This window comes from Cucurbita pepo, chromosome 20 (assembly GCF_057944985.1).
Source record: "Cucurbita pepo subsp. pepo isolate OVF chromosome 20, ASM5794498v1, whole genome shotgun sequence".
Classification (NCBI taxonomy): Eukaryota; Viridiplantae; Streptophyta; class Magnoliopsida; order Cucurbitales; family Cucurbitaceae; genus Cucurbita; species Cucurbita pepo.
Window position 1 is genome coordinate 8,553,229 of NC_141817.1, and position 20,064 is coordinate 8,573,292.

A 20,064-nucleotide genomic window follows, 5' to 3' on the forward strand; every position below is an offset into this window, starting at 1 on the left:
ATTATTTTTTATACGTTGTTTAATATTTTGATCACTTATAAAGAATACAAATGGATTAATTTTTTTTCAAGCATCAAAGTTGAGATGGCCGAGTTGGTTTAAGGCATAATATGTTGATCCCTAAATCTTTATAAAGAATACGGATGGATTAATTTTTTTTTTCAAGCATTAAAGTTGAGATGGTCGAGTGGTCTAAGGCGCTAGATTAAGGTTCTGGTCCAAAAGACTTATATAAAGAATATGGATGAATTAAGATTTCTAAGGAGTTTGTATCGAGCTGGTCCAAAAGACTTATATAAAGAATATGGATGAATTAAGATTTCTAAGGAGTTTGTATCGAGCTGCCCAACAAGGTGGAAAAATGACTTGAAAGTTGACCCTGACTCGATGAATTTGACTATAAAATTAGGAGCCTCCACCAAAAATGATTTCCTACCTACTTTGAGAGCCTATAACTCGTGCTATAGTCCACGACAAGGTAAAAATTGATTCCTAACTTCTTCTTTTCTAAGCAGTTTGTATTGAGCTGCCCAACAAGGTGGAAAAATGACTTGAAAGTTGACCCTAACTCGATGAATTTGACTATAAAATTAGGAGCCTCCACCAAAAATGATTTCCTACCTACTTTTAGAGCCTATAACTCGTGCTATAGTCCACGACAAGGTAAAAATTGATTCCTAACTTCTTCTTGCAATCCCATCTGCCACTTTTATGAAGAAGATGAACTAGTCACGTCACCCTAAGTCAGAACTTCCTTTAGTCCTTCACCATATTTGTAGGAATTGCTTCGAAATAATCCAATTAAGTAATGTTAGATTAACCTACTAAATGGACTCCATTACTTATGAGATATGACATCTTAAGGTTACACATGAAATTTGGTAATCACAGTATACATATCATGAACATTAAATGCAGAAATACTTCATTTAAACTTTCATAAAACGTCATCTTCATATTAAAATATAGTCATGGACTTATGTATTTTGAAAACACCTTTAAAATGACGCAACAAAAGACTAAATGATATGAACCAAGAGACATCAATCATACAATATATTTCAAAGAAGATGTGAAGAAAATATTGTTGAAATTATCAAAAGATATTTCAATTCATGCCACATTGAAGAAGAATGAAGTTTCATGTTATAAATTTTAGGTGGATTACAATTTAGAGTTATTGTACTTCATTAATGTATTTTAAGACTTTGTAGTTACTTTAGGTTAGAATTACAGAATGGTTAATTATGGCCATTAAGTATGAATGTTACCGCTCTTGGAATGCCTTTAATAGTTTCATTTTGAGACTATATAAAACCATGTAGGTTGATTACATATTGGTTAATTATGGCCATTAAGTATGAAAGTTACAGGTCTTGAAATGCCTTTAATAGTTTCATTTTGAGGCTATGTAAAGCCATGTGTTATATTTGTATGTAGACTTGGAAAATATAGTAAAAGGAGCATTTGTGCTTTTCTTTAGCCAATGGCTAAGTTTCTTAAAATTCTATGTAGTTTAGGTTGCATGTAGAATCATTCAAGCTCGACATGATCAATCTTGCTTGTGGAGTGATTCGAATCTCAAGCAAGTGTTCTTCCGTTGAGATATTTGATCAACAAGATTCATTCAAGCTAGACATGATCGATTTGGCTTATGGAGTGATTCGAATCTCAAACAATGTTATTGCCTTGAGATATTAGATCGACAAGGTAATCCGAATCTTATTCCCCATGTATTGATTCCTTATCTTATCACTAAATAAAATAAATAAACGTTTACATTCAAAACATCTTATCCTAGTCTAAGTATAAGAAAATAAATGTGACTACCATGTGCATGTGTCATAGTCTCGAGTTTCAATATCGTCGTCAGCCGTACAGGAATGCCTTGCCTTAACTTGAAATAGAAGTAGCACGTAGCTTGAGTATCAGTAAGTGACCCTACTATTGGGGTTAAATGGAATGACGGGTCCTATCATATCAGTCTATTTTCCTACGACACTATCCTAACGGGCAACTTGGATGTGTACCATATACTCTACACACAACCCATATGTGCGAGTATGGACTCACCAGTCAGCTCGCACACCACTGGGCCCCTTTCCTTGTCGGGCGAGCATGCTCTGGTAGCTCTTTATGTCGAACACCCGTTAGAATTAGTAACCGTCACGACAGCATTATGTAAAACATAATGATAGTTCTCCTGCTTAGTGGTGTACGCGTCCCTACTCTCGTGATGGAATAATGGTATCCCCCAATGCATGAACACACATAATGCATGAGATCCCAATATTTTTCAATTTTCAACATTATTAAATATAATCTCGCTACCGTTTTTCATTCATATCATATCATTTCTCATTTTTCAGTTCTCATATCATGCATAATTCTAACGGGGTTATATTTCATGTCATGTATCATGATATCAAGTCATTCATAACAAATATGTTTTATACATACAGTTTAGGAGACATAACATAACGTTCTATGCTTTTAACAAAACATTTCATAAAGTGTGATTCATACAACAATTACCTCAACGGTCACATAAAACAATCTAAACATAACATATCACATCATAATATATCGTATCATAAATATGTCAATTTATCACATATCTCGTACCATAACATATTTCTATTTTCTTTTTGTATTTTTATTTTATTATCTTTTTTGCTTTAATTACGTTGACCTGAGCTAATTTTTAATTAATTCTTACTCTCAAATCTTCTCTTTTAATTTTTAATCACATCCATACTCATCATCATAAATAGGAAAATTTTCTGAACACACACAATGTATGAAGCCTCCCTAGTTTTCATCTTTAAATCATTTTTATCACACAACCCTATACATTGTTCACACATTACTCTAATAACATATAAGCATGGACCTTCATACATTCATCATCATTAATATTAACTAGGGTTGTGCCTTTGAAAACTCGTCTTCACAGTGCATCTTAACATTTAATACATGCACATCATCTTAATATATAACATCATAATGTGAAGTCGTTTCATCATCATATATCTCACATCATCTTGTTATCATGCATCGACATCATCATGTCAACATCATGTAAATCATCACATCATCATATCATCATTTAACATCATCATGTTCTCATATAACATCACACATCATCATATAATATTAACTTTGTGATGGTACTGTCTGATCTGTGTGTAAATGCATTAGTTTTTTTAGTTTTTTTCATTCAAAGCACAACGATTATCTATAAATAAGGAAAATCGTAGATCACAAAGAAGATATCTTGGGACTAAAAGTCATAGAAAGGAAAATCGGATAATTTGCAATCTGTAGATGACTGGATGGACTTCATCAATGAATAAACAGGTATAAACTCTATGGTAATGAATATTTATAGATCAAAAAAATATATTATGATATTTTCGAGATTATTATGTACTTTGATATAAATGTTACTTATGTCTTCTGATTGAGTAGTTGAAATGTGAAAAGTATAATGCCATGAAAAAAATAGACAACTCCCTCGTACATGCAGAAAGCTAGTTTGGAAGTACTATATTTGTAGGAGCGCATTGAACAAGCCGAGGTTGAGACAATAATTTCAACAAATAATGTTGTTGATGATGCTTTGAATCCTTATTGAGCCTAATCGTGAGCATGTAAGAGGGCTATGATTTTGAGTAACTCGTTTCAAATTATCTCTCATTAGTTATTTTTTAATTTAATGACTAAATTATTGATTACATTATTAGAGCACAATAATAATACTCAAATTAACTACTAAGTTATTATATTGGCATGACTTAAGAGAGATTGTTGCAAAAGGACGATAGTTTTCTAATGATCCAGTTGCTCTTATTCATCACATTCCTATTGGACCACATGAGGTTAGAGTATGGGCCGATGTATCAAGGAAATTTAATGCGTACTTATGACGTCCTACATAAAAAAATAACATGTATGGAAAAAGTTATAATTAATAAAATTTATTAATCATACCCAATCACATATTTATATATATTTTATATATTTATATAGGTGAATGAAGTGATACCTTATTCATGTGAGAAATTAATTCGAAGATGACAACTCATCTACTTGATAAACTTCAATAAATAAAAACGGGTGAATCTTGTATTTCCTTAATTAATAAATAATTTATATTATGAAATATAATGATAAGAAAAACTCTGTCATTTATTACTCTTCCAAAATGATAAGTGTCATATTTTGATTTGTCCATCAATTTGATTTAGCTGTCACATCATCACATCGGTATGTTGTCTTGACTGTAATATCTTCGTTTTAGCTCTGATTGGAGTGATTGAAAAGTCGTTGAAATCATTATTCCCAACCATTCAAAATCCTGAAAATGGTTAATAATCAAGAGTAAGTTTGTTATCATCAAAACATCGATCAATTAATTAATTAACATGAGATTAAGGGTCAAAAAGCTAACAATTTGATACCTAAACCTTTATAAAAAATATTGATGGATTAATTTTTTTTCAAGTATCAAAGTTGAGATGGCCGAGTTGGTCTAAGGCGCCAGATTAAGGTTTTGGTCCGAAAGGGCGTGGGTTCAAATCCCACTCTCAAGATTTATAATGCAAAATTTCTTGAAAATTTCTTGATGATCCTTATATGATTTAACAATTATATTATCTTTTAACCGATGTTTAATATTTTTATCCCTAAACTTTTATAAAGAATATGGATGGATTAAGATTTCTAAACAAGATTGCTCACAACTTTGATGGAGAAATCAAATGTTAAGAGGTTTGTATCGAGCTCCCCAACAAGGTCGAAAAATGACTTGAAAGTTGACCCTGACACGATGAATTTGACTATAAAATTAGGAGCCTCCAACAAAAATGATTTCGTGCCTACTTTGAGAGCCTATAACTCGTGATATAGTCCAACTTCTTCTTGCAATTTCATCTGCCACTTTTATGAAGAAATCAAATGCCAAAAGTTATCGGGTGAGGAAAGGGGAGACCATTTTTAGACGTATCCCATGGGTGCATTATCTCCTCTCTTTAGAAGAAGATGAACTAGCCACGTCACCCCAAATCAGACCTTCCTCTAGTCTTTATCCATACTTGTAGGAATTGCTTCGAAATAATCCAATGGCATAAGTTAACCAAGATTTGCTTGAAAATTAAGTAATGTTAGATTAACCCACTAAATGGACTCCATTATTTATGAGATATGACATATTAAGGTTACACATGAAATTTGGTAGTCATTGGATAATTTTAAACGTTAACATGATTTATGCTCACTTTATGGTCATAAACGTTATTATACTACAAGTAAATGCTATTATGTGTTACAAGCTTTATGGTACACCTTAGGTTAGCCCACAGACTTCCAAGTACTAAGAGTTCAAACTTGTTTCTCCAACCAGACCCCTAATAACGAGGAGGGAGGAAAAACTTAAAATTCCAAATCACCCATATCCATATGGGTTGTGTCAAAGCTATATCAATTGGATTCTAGACACCATCACCTATCATAATCATCTTCCTTTTTACCCATCACCTAATCATATTCTTTTATGAATCGATCATGGTCATATCGTTTTTATCAATCTCTCATATTCATAGCACTTTAATACGTAACATAACCTTAACGTTTCATGAACATATCTTACTCCTATCGTTACATTATGTTTAGTGCATCCTTCTCGTATCCTATCTCAAACATATCATTAAACACGTCGTACCATAAGTATTATCATACAATTTACATATTATAACATATACTATCATGTCATAAGCATATCGATCCATAAACATTCACACATATCAATATATATGACACGTGCAGAATCATGGAGCACGTGTCAACATCAAATATAACCATGTCGATAGTAAGGCTTCTTACTTGGATGACCTTAGTCGAAGTTCTATCTAACTCCAAATTAGCTTGTTTTCGTCCCTCGAAACCGTTCTCACTTATGCCAAGGCGCTTCACCCTATTAAAGATGTTCACTAAATTCCATCAATAATTATAATTCCTAAAATTTGTTAAGTATTTAATAAATTCTTAATCTTTTCGTTTAGATTTAATGTTTCTTGGGAATAATACAATGCCTACCAACATACAATTTATTTGATACTATACTTTTGAATTACTTTATAAATGAGAATATATGTTTGTTATTGTAACACCCGCATATCGACAACGCGACTTACAGGAGTTACCATCGACACCAATAACAAACTCCGACAACCAACCATAAATTTAGAAATATTTCCAAAACATTTCTCTAAATATGGAGTAAAACATTTAAAACCAGTACTATTTAAAACATTAAACAACCGACGTAACTTTTAAACAACGAAAAGCATAACTACATAAACAGATCCAGACATGGATTCCCAATGGTCTCTAGCCCGTTGGTCTCGTCCTCGGTTGCCTGCATCATCTAAATCTGGAAAGAAAAGTTATAATAATTTTGATGAGTAATTAAATTACCTAATAGATAGCTAACTTATCTTTCATGAGTTATAACTAATCTTTACAAGTGTTTTTAAGCTTTGTTCGTCGTTGACTCCTAGTTTCTCTTACCAGTGTCACCTGTTCATTAATGCGGTATCTCAGCTACCTCCAGCTTAGGTTACTTACTTTCTCTATAGGCTTATCTAGAATTTTTGGACTCGTATGTAAGACTCGCTCTCGGTCAAATACGGCCCGTCTACTCATTTCTCTGGTGGCCTGTTCATCTCATATACCAACGGTCAGGAGCACTCATTCTCTCTAACTTAGCACTCAACACTCATATAAATAAGTCATGACTCAAAACCAATAAGCATATCCTAGAGTCGTAACCTTTCCATTAACATGCATAACATACTCATATCTAATGCATGTTTTCATACGTTTATAATGTTCGATACAGAACATTCTGGTAATCATTAATAACATGCTTACATTACAAGCAAGCAGTCACAATATACAATAGACATTAAATATCATCAAATTCATATTAACATACTAAGCTCTTAATCATGTAAACAACATACTCACATGTTGTAAAACAAGTTAAGAACTAGTTTAAAGAACGATATGCTACTTACTTGCTTTCGAATCCCTTTTTTTCTTGGATGTACATTTAATAGAGTATTTCAATCCAATTCCTATTAGACCTATATTTCACCATTTTCAAGATAAGTATAGACCAATCTTGATAGGACAGGTCAAAAGGAGTCGAAGGGGACAAACCGGGAGCCAAAACAATGACAAACGTGCCCCCACTCTCTCTGTCGGCAGAATTCACGCGCCCTTTCTTCTTCCTTGCGATTTCCTGCAATTTTCCCACTTTTACACTAATTCCCGTTAAGTCACGAGGCCATACTCCAATCCTACAACCCGTATTTCATCCCGACTTCTTCTACAACTTTATAGATCTGCTTATTACGATTCTAACAAGCCCTATTTCATTACCTATTACTCAACATACACCAAGATATCAAGTTTTAAAGGTTCGGTAATATGGGTTTTGTGTTACCTTGGTATAAATATGGGTTTCTTGTTGGAAACAAACGATCCAAACACTCGGATCGCTCCTCTTGATCCTCTGAGTAGATCTGGAGGGAGACCTTAGATCGAAAGTGCTTCAATGTTCGGATTTGAGCGTGGTACCCACCTTCCTCTTCTTCTTCTTCTTCTTAAAAACCCTAACTCCTCTTTTTCTCTCTCTGTCTCTTTTCTTTTCTTTTCTTTTCCTTGCAGGTCTGTCTAAACCCCCTCAAGGGTGGTGTGTGGGGAAAAATTACTCTTTTGCCCCTGGTTGACTTTGACCCAAATTTTTCATCAAATTACCATTTTTTTTTAAATTTTCCTAAGCTCCTTGATGTGTCCGAGCATCTTTTCCTAAAACTATAAACTCGTAAAAGTTAGGAGGATGCTTGTCTGAAAGAAGTGTAAGTCTGTACCTATTGGGCTTGGGGTGTTACAAGCCTTAACTTCACTTGCATTACTCGATAATGTACTTAAAAATGCACATCAATGTGGCTTATTCAACACAATAGTGGTGGAAAAATTTATGGAGTGAGTTAATTTGTGTACCAATTATTACTTACAACCATAATTTTTTAGTAATTCATCTAGTTAGGATGCATATGAAGGAACTCATGATCTAATATAGAAGACTAGTAGAATATTCTAGTCTACTTTGGAAGGTTCATGCAGAATAATTTCCATCATGATTAAAATCTAAGGTAATATAACATACTATTCCATAAACTAATGAATGTACATGATTATAACACAATTTAACTAACAAGTAGTATGTTTCTTCTTACCGGATTGAAATAGATTCATCTATCGTAATTTACTCGGACTTGTTAAAATGGCTTGCAAATAGACCAAGAAAAAGTGTACATGTGGAGACACTATGAATGCGGCCCACTTTTGTATATGATATAAACAATGTGATCACTAAATTGTACATGTGGAGACATGTGAGTGGGGGCGTCCTATGCAATGAGTATTGCATAAGATTAGACCATGAAGAAAACCATTCTCACTTTATAATGGCGTTTACTATTGAGACTGATTTTTTCATTCGATGACCTAGGTAACTCGATCTTAATCCTGAGCTAACTATGAACTCTTGTTTATTCAAAATTATCCTTAGATTTGCATGGGTGAGAGTGGCCCGAGTTCGCCGACTCAATAAGCCTCCCATTTCAGGGGTAAGACTGGGTGAATAGCTAGGGACATAGGGTGTAAGATGGAATTCACTCCTACCCGCTTTTAGGGATAGTAGAGAGGTTGTTCCCTTAAGTATTGACTCCAAGTCTTGAACAAGGGGCCCCACCCTCTAATTGGCCCGAGAGGGATTCGGTTTGGTGGTTGGACCACAAACCAATTGTTCATTAGAGGCCCGAGAGGGATTCGGTAAATTGGTCCAGCTCTAGTTACGAACAACCTGTGAAGGATCGACTTACTAATCATGGTTATATCAAATGGACAGAAATATATCTATAGTGATGGGAGTGCAACTACTAGGCAATAATGGAGTGTCTTAGTAGTTAACGAATGTGGGTTAACAAGGTTAATGAGTTTAGCGGTTAATCTCGGATCGTTGGAGCCCATGATTTGTAGGTTCATTAGGTCCCTCTGCTAGCTCATATCAGACTAAACCTTAGAACAGTGTGACGAGTGAGTTCGAAGTGTTCGAATTCAAATTAGAGAATACACACGAAATATATACGATATATTTAACAAAATTTTGTTTTAATTATGAATTAAACAAAAAGAGAGAATGGGAGATATTTGAATAAGATTTAAATATTTTAATTATGAATAGGGATTCATAATCAATATGTACCGGAATTGATTGAGATTGGCACTGGATTTAATGTTAAATATTAATTAAATTGTTTAATTAATCATTTAATATTATTTTGATTTGAAATTAATTGTTGAATTAAAATAGAGAAAGTTAAAATGTTGACTTCACTGGGTGGAAAAATCCATGTTTGAGTTAGTGGAATATTGAGTGTCAATATATAGTTTAACCAAACATGCATGTTTGCCAAATAAACCCCACAAATTTGATTGAAATTTTGAGTGTCAAAATTTGATAATCTCAAATTTGCATGGACAGGCAAATATGACCCTATAAATTGAGTAATAAGGTACATGGAAATTTGGCTTGAAAAACTGTGTGAAAATCTCTCAAAACTCTCTCTTTAGATATACTAAATTCCTATCAAGTTTAGTCACTCACCAGATTCCACAATCTCGTTTTAAGGCTAGAGAATAGTAGGGAAGATACTAGTGGTTGTTCAAAACCGGTTCGTGAGGAAAAAGAAATTTGAACTACAAAAGGTTAATATTCAAACTCATTGAGTTTTAATGCTTTTGAGCATGCTAGCTAATTTACTATAATTAATGTACTTAGAGTGCCTAAGATCCAAATTGCTTCCGCACGTGTTCAGTAACACCACCACTTCCAATCTTTACATGTCTATAATGGAGTAAGAATTGAGGAAGGGTTCGCTCTTGTTAAACTACATCAAAATCAAAGTGTTTTTATATGAGAACCTTTCATCTTAGCCTTACGAGCCAAACATATGATTTATGTTAGAGAAAATGATGCCTCCAATTGCTATGTCCTATTAAAAATACCACAAATAGGCTTTCATGACTTTGATATGTACGATCGACAATATGTTGATACGATGGTTGTCAATGAACAAATTCTTAGTACATTGGAAGACATTGATAAAAATACTGAGATCACGTATGCAAGACAAGATATTGAGGGCATATTTATTTGAGGAACAATTCGGGACGTTATATAAAATATTTTTTGTGAACACATTATACTCTATATATAATATTAATTTTGTGACGGTACTGTCTGATTGGTGTGTAAATGCATTTTTTTTTTTTTTTTCATTTAGTGCATAACGATTATCTATCAATATTAATATCAAGTTGGAATGATTAGAGATAAGCTACATCCTCAAACCGTAGATCACAAAGAAGATATCTTGGGACTAAAAGTCTTAAAGGAAAATTGGATAATTTGCAATCTGTAGATGACTGGATGGACTTTATTGATGAATAAACAAGTATGAACCCTATGGTAATTTATATTTACCGATAAAAAAAATGTAGTATGATATTTTCGAGATTATTATATACTTTGATATAAATGTTACATATGTCTTCTGATTCAATAGTTGAAAAGTATAAAATCATGAAAAAGAGACAACTCCCTCGTACACGCAGAAAGTTTGGAAGTACTGTATTTGTAGGAGCGTATTGAACCAGCCGAGGTTGAGACAATAACTTCAACAAATAATGTTGTTGATGATGCCTTGAATAAGGTTATTGAGCCTAATCGTGAGCATGTAAAAGGACTATGAGTAACTCGTTCCAAATTATCTCTCATTAGTTATATTTTTTAATTTGATGACTAAATTATTGATTACATTATTATTTCATTTGTTATATTTTTCTTCTCCTATAGCATAATAATAATACTCAAATTAACTACTAAGTTATTATATTGACATGACTTAAGAGAGATTGTTGCAAAATGATGATAGTTTTCTAGTGATCTAGTTGCTCTTATTCATCACATTCCTGTTGGACCACATGATGTTAGAGTATGGGCCGATGTATCAAGGAAATTTAATGCGTACTTATGATGTCCTACATCAAAAAAAATGTGGTGTCACACATTGGTTGGGGAGGAGAACAAACCACTGTTTAGAAGGGTGTGGAAACCTTCCCCTAGCAAACGCGTTTTAAAGCCCAAAAGGGAAGCCCGAAAGGGAAAGCCCAGGGTGTGGAAACCTTCCCCTAGCAGACGCGTTTCAAAGCGTTGAGGGGATGCCCGGAAGGGAGCCCAAAAAGGACAAAGGGAGTCCAAAGAGAACAATATCTGCTAGCGGTGGGCTTGGGTCGTTACAGTTGGTATCAGAGCCCTAGGTTATAGATCTTGTAGACTAGCAAGGACGGATATTTTTGTGATATGTGGTTGGCTTTAAATATTGAAACGGATATTTTTGTGATATGTGGTTGGCTTTAAATATTGAATGTCATGATACTTTATGATTTTGTGTTGGGTAGGATGAGGGAAGGATGGATATTTTTGTGATATGTTGTTGGTTTTAAATATTGAATGTCATGATACGGTATGATTTTGTGTTGTGATGTGATCTTGTTAATGCATGTCTCTACGTTGCGGCATTTATGTTTTCTTTTCCCTGAATTATATAGTAGAATGTAAGGAATGTTACAAGTGAATCAAAACTTAGATAGAATCATTTTCTTGGTTTCTAGAACCATGCAGCACAAAGATCGTAGAAGAGGCAAGAGAGGGAGAGGATGACCTCCCATTAGGAGAGGGGGAAGAAGAGAAGCCGAAAGAAGCTCCTCCCAAGAAGGGTCGACTACTGGACCCTATGCGTTTGAACCACCTCCTGAACACGCACCTCCCCCACAAGCTGTACCCCTCCTGAATACGCACCTCCCCCACAAGCTGTACGCACTCCTGAATACGCACTGCCCCCTCAAGCTGCACCACAAGTTAGGTTAGACCCTGCCACAAGATTAATGTTGGAGTCACTCCAAACGACAATGCTGGCCACACAACAAGCCACGTTGTTAGCTACGCAACAAGTCGCAGCAATGGCAACGCAACTAGCCAACGTGACGACCACGCAACTGGTGGATGCGGTAGCCATACAACCCGCCAGAACCTGCAACCGGATAGGGGGCAGTTGGTTAAAAGACTTCAGGCAGTATAACCCCCGTCCATTTGTCGGTTCAAAGGAAGATCCCACAGTAGCTCAGATGTGGATCGCAAACAAGGAAACGACCTTTGAATCAATGAGATGCCCTGATGAACATAAGGTGACGTGTGCGACGTATGTACTGCAAAAAGACGCAGAAGTATGGTGGGCGGATAATAAACAGAGTATCAACCTGGGAGAGGGGATCACAACGTGGGAAATCTTTAAGGAAGCCTTCCTGAAGTATTATTATCCAAAGGAAACCCGTATAAAGAAACAACAAGAATTGAACCACTTAACCCAAGGTGAACGCACGGTGGATCAGTATGATAAGGAATTCATGAGATTAAGAAGATTTGCACCGTCACTAGCAGATACTGAAGAGAAACAGATGGAGAAATTTGTGTTGGAGTTGAACCTGAAGACCCGCCGCATGTTGGGGGCCTTTAACCCAAAAACTTACGAAGAGGCTCTGAGGACGGCCAAGGCCCTGGAGGAACCTTCGGAAGAGAAAAACCCAGAGCCAACGGTTGTCACAAGAAAGAAACACCCTGTCGAGGTCAAACCCACAAAATCCTAACCGCCGCTCCAGAGACCTCGACATCAGAACAGGCCACCTGCTCCACCCCCAATAGCCCAATACCTAGTACCGGAGAAACCCCTATGCCGCGACTGTGGAAAACAACATGGTGGTAGATGTTTGGCAGGCTCCAATATGTGTTATATTTACGGTTCTGTAGGTCACCTGGCCAGAGCTTGCCTTGCAAAGGGCACGGGAAACCCAAGGGAACCCCTTAGAGGACTGGTCATTCGAGAACCCACCATACAAACCCGCCCATAGACCAGGGCATATGCACCGACCAGTAAAGAGGCGAGAACGTCTGGCACCGTGGTGACAGGTACGCTTTCTATACTAGGACACTTTGCATTGACATTGTTTGATTCGGGTTCTACCCATTCGTTTGTTTCTTTACCATTTGTTAAACAAGCAAGGTTCATAGTAGAACCCTTAATGCATATACTGTCGGTCGGTACCCCAGCAGGGGTAGACCTAGTCACTTAAAATAGAGTAAAAGATGGATGAGTGGTAATAGCTAGACGAACCATCCACGTAGACCTAAAAGTAGTAGATATGACGAATTTTGACGTCATACTAGGAATGGACTGGCTAGCCGAAAACTTTGCTAGCATAGACTGCCATAAGAAAGAAGTGGTATTCACACCTCCAAACGAACTTACCTTTAAGTTTAAAGGAACCTTCACAGGTACCACCCCAAAAATAATATCAATGATGAAAGCGAGACGCTTGGTACAACAAGGGGGGTGGGCGATTTTAGCCTGTGCAGTAAACACAAAAGGAAGGGAGAAACCAATAGATACGGTACCCATAGTAAATGAATTCACGGATGTCTTCCCAAAGGACCTCCCGGGAATCCCTCCATCGCGAGCGGTAGACTTTGAAATAGAACTGGAACCAGGAACGGGACCCATCTCTAAAGCCCCATACCGCATGCCCTAGTAGAACTAAGAGAACTTAAATTACAACTACAAGACCTATTAGATAAAGGCTTCATTTGATCTAGCGTATCCCCTTGGGGTGCGTCAGTATTGTTTGTCAAAAAGAAAGATGGTTCTATGCGTTTATGCATTGATTATAGAGAGTTAAACAAGAGGAGGGTAAAGAACAAATACCCATTACCCCGCATCGAGAACCTATTTGACCAACTTCGAGAGGCAACAGTGTTTTCCAAAATAGAACTTCGATCAGGATACCATCAAATTTAGATTAAAAATGAAGATATACCGAAAATAGCCTTTCGAACCAGATATGGCCACTATGAATTTGTGGTAATGTCCTTTGGCCTCACAAACGCCCCAACGGTGTTCATGGAATTAATGAACTGAGTATTTAAGGAGTGCTTAGACTCTTTTGTGATCGTGCTCATAGACGACATCCTGATATACTCGAAACGGACTTAGAACACAAAGAGCACCTCCGCAAAGCCCTAACTATCATAAGGGAGAACAAGTTGTATGTCAAATTCTCCAAGTGCGAATTTTGGCTACGATAGATTTTGTTCTTGGGACACGTAGTGTCTAAAGACAAAATTTTAGTACATCCCACCAAGATAGAAGCCGTCACGAAATGGAAACGCCCAACTACGGTCACCGAGATACGAAGTTTCTTGGGATTGGCGGGTTACTATTGAAGGTTTGTCCAAGACTTTGCTAGAATAGCCTCGTCTCTCACTCAATTGAACAAAAAAAAGGCGTACCTTTCATGTGGAACGATACTTGTGAGGCCAGCTTTCAAGAACTATCCTACTCACGATTTGGAGTTTGCGGCGGTGGTGTTCGCGTTAAAAATTTGGTGGCACTACCTGTATGGCGAAAAGACCCAAATTTACACGGATCATAAAAGCCTAAAATACTTGTTCACACAAAAATAATTGAACATGAGACAACGTAGATGGCTAGAGCTGGTAAAAGATTACGACATAGATATCCAGTACCACCCTGAAAAAGCAAACGTAGTCGCTGACGCACTAAGTCGAGGAAAACTTAAGTTATCAGGAGAAACCGATTAAAATTCTAACCCGAGAAGTGAAAGCCTTACATAATAGAAACATAGGTTTCGTCAAGGTATTGTGGCAAAACCACCAAATCGAGGAAGCGACGTGGGAACTAGAGGAGGAAATAAAGGAAAAATATTCCGAATTGATCAAGGAGTTCGAGACTTTCGAGGACGAAAGTTCTTTTTAAGGGTAAATAGTGTAATGGATTAGATAAAAAAAATGGTCATCGGCAGTACCGAAAACTCCAGCGAACGCCGAAGTTTTCATTCGCACACGACCCACAAAGGCCTCCCGACGTCGGGGTCACCACGGAAACCAAACCCGACCTTCAGCCACTCCAAGACATCTGCAGAGTGGAAAAATAATGAGAAAATGAGAAAGACAATAAGAAAATCCGATGAAGCTCCGGCAAAGCCAAAACCTACGAAATCGACGTCGAAACCTCCATTTTACGCAACGAAAGAAATCCCAAAGACTTTTACACACACCAGGGGTAGATTTAGACGAGTCCTACTCGTTGTACACCGTCGGGCAAGGGAGACAAAACGTCGGATTTCTGAACCCTCTCAGATCCAGGAGTGTTAGGACTTTATAAAACAAATAAATACCGAAAACAAAATTAAGGGGAGAAGGAGACTCAGAAATAGAGAAAAAAGGAGGAAAAAAGGACGTCGAAACGACGTTACAAGGTGAGAGAGAGGTCGTCGGAAAACTTCGGGTACCCGGGCGAAGAAGACGAAGTCCGACCCAAGGGCCAAACTCCCGCGACCCGAACCGAGTCCAACCCACTCCAGTCCAAACCTCGGCTGACGACACTCCCGCGGCCCAGTCGCCTCAGCCCAAACCAAAAAGCCCAATTACGGCCTAACCCATCAGCCACGACCCAAGAGCAAAAACCCAACCGACCCGAGACCCGCAAGCCCAATCCAACACCCGACGCTCACAGCCCAACCCACCTTCACATGTTTCCTTTTAGTCCAGGCCCGGTCCATCACTCGCAGTCAACCCAAACTCGCGACTGCAACCAAAAACTCGCGTGCTCGACCCAACAACCCACGCCTCGACCCGAGACCGTTGCACACGCGTCGCCCTCTGGTTGTGCCACGTGGCACGTCTGCAGCGCGACACCCCTCGACGGCGGCTTCTCGGCTCTAGCGGCTTATTTGGCTCGAAAAACCTGTTTTCGACCTGGTTTGTCACCGTTCCAACCCTCCCACACCTAGTTTCGACCCCGTTTAAGGAAAAATAGATCATTTTAAGATCGTATTTCACAAATTCAAGTTGGAAATTAATTATGTTTGTGAAATACTAACGAAGTTGTCGAATGATCCAATAGGAACCAACCACCACCGGAAGCGTAGGACGTATACGAGGAGCTAGGAGCTTACGTTTATATTTTAGGAGTACTTCGGTTAAGGCCTACCAAGTAAGTGGCTCGACCGTCGTAGGTTACGCGTTGTTTGTTGTATGTTGGCACGTGCCTGTGGATTCGCACGTGTCATTAAATTGAATGCTAGACTGTTGTGCTTAAGTACGTAATCTTGTGAACGTTAATGTATGCTGTTTAGAATGATGTGATATGTAGTGCTTATGACGTTTATGTGATTCTTAAATGATTATGGCATGATTGTATGAGATATTTGAATGTAGACAGCATGAAATGTATGACATGAAATACGGTAAATTACGTGAAATATAACCCCGTTAGGAATATGTATGATACGTAGACTGAAAGTGAGAAATGACATGTTAAGCATGAAAAATGATAGTGGGGTTAGATTCTTTAATGATGGAGTAGAAATATTGGGGATCTCATGCATTATGTGTGCTCATGCATTTTGGGGATACCCCTATTCCATCACGAGGGTACGAACGCTTACATCCAATGGTAGGACAACGATCGTTATGTTTTGCATAGTGCTGCCGTGACAGTTACTAGTTCTAACGGGTGTCCGGCCTAAGGAGCTCCTAGAGTATGCTCGCCCGACAAGGAAAGTGGCCCAGCGGTGTGCGAACTAGCTGGTGAGCCCATACTCGCATGTATGGGCTGTGTGTAGAGTATATGGTACACGTCCAAATTTACCCGTTAGAATAGCACCGTAGGAAGACAGATTGAAAGATAGGTCCCATCATCTCATTGCATGTGATTGTTGCATAACCCCGATAGGGGGGTCACTTACTGAGTATTCTAGAAATACTCAAGTCTCGTGCTACTATACTTTTCAGATAAAGGCAAGGCACCCATGTGAGATCAACGGCGGTATCGCACACCCCGGGACTGTGGCACATGCATAGGATAGTTGTTTTGCATTTCGTAGAATAGGTTAGTTTAGGTTGAATTTCTGTTCGCATCGTTAGAATAGGTTAGTTTAGGTTGAATTTCCGTTTGCATCATTAGTATAGGTTAGAATAGGTTGAATTGTAATCGCATAATAAACCATAGGGTAGTATAAGACAATTGTTTCAGTGTTGTTCTTTTTCTTTCTTTCCCTTGTCTTCGTTTTTCAAGAGGTAATAAAAGGCCAGCGTAAGGAACATTTATGATAAGAGCCCATTTGATGTAAATTCGGCATTTCAAGGTATAGTAATGACCTTAGATTAAATAGGTAAAATTTAGGATCGTTAAAAAAAATGACATGTATGGAAAAATTTATGATTAATAAAATTTATTTATTTATATTTATATATATTTTATATATTTATATAGGTGAATGAAGTGATGCCTTATTCATGCAAGAAATTAATTTGAAGATGACAACTCATCTACTCGATAAACTTGAATAAATAAAAACGGATGAATCTTGTATTTCCTTAATTAGTTTATTACATTAAGCAACTACTTTATCTCAATTAAATAACTTTTTTATTTTGTAATATGTAAGTAAATTATGAAATTTTAATTATGGACAGAAGCTTTGATATTTAATGTATTGTGAAATATCATTCATGTATGTAAATTTCAAATATAGCTGAGAGTAAATTATACTAAAAATATTGTGGAGAAAAAAATATACCTTGTATAGAGAACTCGGGATATAATAAATTTATATTATGTAAAAATAATTTTATTTAGAAATATAATGATAAGAAAAACTCCACCATTTATTACTCTTCTAGAATGATAAGTGTCATATTTTGATTTGTCCATTAATTTGATTTAGCTGTCACATCATCACATCGGGTATGTTGTCTTGACTGTACCATCTTTGTTTTAGCTCTGGTTGGAGTGATTGAAAAATCGTTGAAATCATTATTCCCCACCATTCAAAATACTAAAAATGGTTAATAATGAAAAGTAGGTTTGTTATCATTAAAACTTCAATAAATTATTTAATTAAAATTAATTAACATGAGATCAAGGGCCAAAAAGCCAACAATTTGATCCTTAAACCTTTATAAAAAATATTGACGGATTAATTTTTTTTTAATCATCAAAGTTGAGATGGTTGAGTTGGTCTAAGGTGCTAAATTAAGGTTCTGGTCTGAAAGGGTGTGGGTTCAAATCCCACTCTCAACAATTATTTTGAGAAATTTCTTGAGGGCCCTCGTATGGATTTAGCAATTATATAATCTTCTAACTAATGTTTAATATTTTGATCGTGAGAAATTTCTTGAGGGCCCTCGTATGGATTTAGCAATTATATAATCTTCTAACTAATGTTTAAAATGTTTAATATTTTGATCCTTAAACCTTTATAAAGAATACAGATGGATTTATTTTTTTTTCAAACATCAAAGTTGAGGTGGTCGAGTTGGTCTAAGGATTGAAAGGGCCTCGGATAGAGGTTTGTATCCAATTAATGGATTGAAAGTTGACTCTCACTCCATGAATGTAACTAACAATTAGGAGCCTCACCAAAAATGATTTTCTGCCTACTTTAAGAGCCTATAACTTGTGATATAGTCCACGCCAAGGTAAAGATTGATTCCTAACTTCGTTTATGTGGAGACATATGAGTGGGGTATCCTATACAATGAGTTTGTATAAGACTGGACCAAGAAATATTTAATCTCTCTTTATAAATCCATTAATTGAGAAGATTAATATTTCACAGGATAATCATATGCGACTTGATCTCAATTTTGAGTGAGTTATGAACTCCTGCCTACGAGGTTTGTCCTTTAATTTACATGGGTGAGAATGACTCTTTTAGCCGATCAATATGCCTACCATTTTGGGGACTTGACCAAATAGGGAGTTGGAAACATAATATCATGAGATGGAATTCACTACCTTCCATATAAAGAAAGTAGGTGAGTTGTTCTATTAAGTACTGATTTCGAGACTTGAACAATAGGGCCCCGCCCTCTCATTAGCCCGAGAGGGACTTGGTTTATGATTTGATCATAGACAAATTGTTCATTAGAGAATCAGTGGTACTTATGGTGAAAGATGTAATTTCAGGGGTAAAACGAACTTTTGACCCAGCTGTAATTATGAACAACTCGTGAAGGATCGACTTACTTGTAATAGTTATATCAATGGACATAACTTGTCCTAGAGTGCATGAGAGTGCAACTCTAAGTCTATAGTGGAGTGACTTATAGTTAATGAATGGAAATTGATTAATTAAAGAGTTTAATTAATTAATTTTGTATCATTGAACTTATAATCTATAGGTCCATATGGTCCCCTTGCTAGCTTATAGTAACGCTAAAAGATTCAATTTATTTGAATTTTTTTTTTTGAAGTGTTCTAATTGATATTTAGTATATTAGATATATTAAATATAAAGGAGAAAATAAATTTAATTGAAATGTCACATTAATATTTTATATATTAGATATATTAAATAAATAGAGAAAATATATTTATAATTATATATATTAAATAAATAGAGTAAACATATTTAATTTGAAGGGTTTAAATTAATATTTAATATATTAGATATATTAAATAAAATATATATTTATTGTATTCAATACAACTAAATATTAAATCAATTAATGTATTTTGATACCTTAAATAAAAATTAATTAAATATATATTAGGATATCTTATAATATCTAAATATGATTTGTACAAGGTATTATATCATAGTATATTAAATATGCAAATATATTATTTGGAAAATATTCTCCAAGAGTCCCTATAAATAGGACCCTCGGGTTGAGCCAAAGACATACGATCTCTCCCACTTTATCTAGAGAATAAAATTAAGAATTCTAGAAACTCTCTTCTCCAATCCCTTTCGGATTTTCTTTGAAGAGGCTCCCACAAGTCTTGA

General features: G+C 36.2%; 1 non-coding gene across 1 annotated transcript; it reads left to right on the forward strand.

The window, feature by feature from the left end:
* Positions 1-4,514: 4,514 nt before the first annotated feature.
* TRNAL-AAG (transfer RNA leucine (anticodon AAG)) lies at positions 4,515-4,595 on the forward strand. The gene has a single exon. It is a non-coding gene; the product is annotated as a tRNA-Leu (tRNA).
* Positions 4,596-20,064: the final 15,469 nt, after the last annotated feature.